Consider the following 2430-nt stretch of genomic DNA (forward strand, 5'->3'; position numbering starts at 1 on the left):
ACTTGATCAGCCCTCGCCCTGATTGTTGATGAACAACTTAATATGTTATCCCTCTTAGTATTTTTTTTGTTTGTTCTACTTAATACTTTTGGTTGAATACTGTAATCAATACACAATTATTCTGAAGTGCTGAAACTTAACTGAAAAGTGATCGTTGTTAAATATAAGAGTGGGAATAAGAGAGGGAAGAGATGTGCAATTCAGGATATGCTCAAGCTGACTTACCTCAAACGGTAGAGTTAGAAACATACCAGGGTATTCCAATTCAGTCCCATCAAGGTGGCATGTACCAATGCCATCTCACTAGTCCCAGTGATCAATTTCTGTTCACAATTGATCATAATGATAGGACTAAGAACCAAAGGGATCACAGAAACAAGACTAGTGTCTGCAAATACTAGCTGATAGAATAAAAAAGGGAGAGAACGATCCAACATGGGAAGTGAGATACACAGCAGACCCATAGAATGGCAGATGTCCTAAACAGCACTCTGGCCTCAGAATCAGCCCTTAAGGCATGTGGATCCAGCTGAAAAGCCCATGAGAGTATTTCAGGCATGGAAAGCCAAGACACTCTGTGGGAAAAAAAAAAAAAAAAAACACCCAAATGAAAGATCTCCGTGAGTGAGATTCCAGTGGAAAGAATGGGTCATCAAAGAAGGAGGTACCTTTCTCTGAAGGGAGGGGAGAACTTCCACTTTGACCATGGCCTTGTCTAAATATGATCAGAGTCAGTGAACTCAGGGGGCTTCCATAGCCTTGGCAGCTCATGACAAGAGCCTAGGGTGATTACTGAGGCCATAAACAAGAGTGTCAAGTTGTTAAGTCAACAACAGGAGTCACTGTGCACTTACTCCTCATGTAGGATCTCTGTCCTTAGTGTGCTGTACATTGAGATTTAATGCTATAACTAGTACTCAAACAGTATTTTTCACTTTATGTTTCTGTGTGGGAGCAAACTGTTGAAATCTTTACTTAATGTATGCTAAACTGATCTTCTGTATATAAAGAGAATCGAAAATGAATCTTGATGTGAATGGAAGGGGAGAGGGAGTGGGAAAGGGGAGGGTTGCGGGTGGGAGGGACATTATGGGGGGGGAAGCCATTGTAATCCATAAGCTGTACTTTGGAAATTTATATTCATTAAATAAAAGCTAAAAAAAAAAGAAAGTGACAGAGCATCTATGTGGAAGAGCCTGTGTTCTGACAATATATGGGTCTCCAATCCTGACTTGAAACTTAAACAGAAATAAAGTTGTATCTTGTTTAAACTACTATATTTGGAGGCATCTTTGTTGTGGCAGATTAATTTATAGCTTATACAATATGTACGTTTCATTTCAAATCTTCCAAGTGATATAGGTATGGAAGTATTAGTTTTTAGAAATTTCTTTTGTAAGGGTTTGCATATTTTTAATGCAAAATTCTATTTTACATATGATAGTTTACCTTTTATGAAACTTATTGGAAGCTTTTTAATATCATTTTCTCATTATAATTTATTTTCTACTGTTCATATCTGCTCCTTATTTCATCCCTAGCATGTTTATTTTTACCTCCTCTGTTTCCCCTGATTACCTATGCCAACGATTTATCAATCTTATGAAAATATTTTCACATTTAACTGTAGCTAAATAGAAGCAATCACCTTTTGGATTAGCTCTTTCTTCTGTTTCATGGTGACTTACATTCCTTTACTCTTCTGTCACTTCAAGACGTATTAAAATGTACATTTGTGGGGCTGTGTTGTGGCACAGTGGGTTAAGGCACCTCCTGTGATGTAGGCGTCCTATGTGAGTGCTGGTTCAAATCCTGGCTGCTCTACTTCTGATCGGCTCCCTGCTAATGTGCTTGAGAAAGCAGCAGAAGATGGTCCAAGTACTTGGGCCACTGCCACCCACATGGGACAGCTGAATGGAGACTGGCTTCGACGTGGCACAGGAATGAAACAGTGGATAGATCTCTCTGTAACTCTTGTGTTTCAATAAATAAATCTTTTAAAAAAAGTACATTTGTGAGGCAGCTATTTGATGCAGTGGCTAAAGCACTGCTTGTGATGCCTAAATCCCATATTGAACTGGCTCTACTTCCATTTCCAGCTTTCTGCTAATGCTCACCCTGGGAGGAAGGAGTTGGGTCCCTGCCACCCAAATGGAAGAACTAGACTGAGTTTCATCCATTGTTCTCAACAGTATCTAATTACTTTAGTGATCCTTCTTCCCATATGGAAAAATGAGCAAGGGAGAGAAGAGGAAGAGTGAAAAACATTCCCTCACATTTTCCCCCTTGTGTAAAGAAGGTTAAATGTAAGTGTAGGATGTAAGATTCCTTTGTAATAGGCCATACATGGGCACATTTCTCAACATTTGGTGAGAGAATTTGAAGCTTGTTGATAACGTTACATGGGTATAGAAATCTGGGGGAGGCAGG

This window comes from Oryctolagus cuniculus, chromosome 1, assembly GCF_051225735.1.
Source record: "Oryctolagus cuniculus isolate XC-2025 breed Fujian yellow rabbit chromosome 1, ASM5122573v1, whole genome shotgun sequence".
Classification (NCBI taxonomy): domain Eukaryota; kingdom Metazoa; phylum Chordata; class Mammalia; order Lagomorpha; family Leporidae; genus Oryctolagus; species Oryctolagus cuniculus.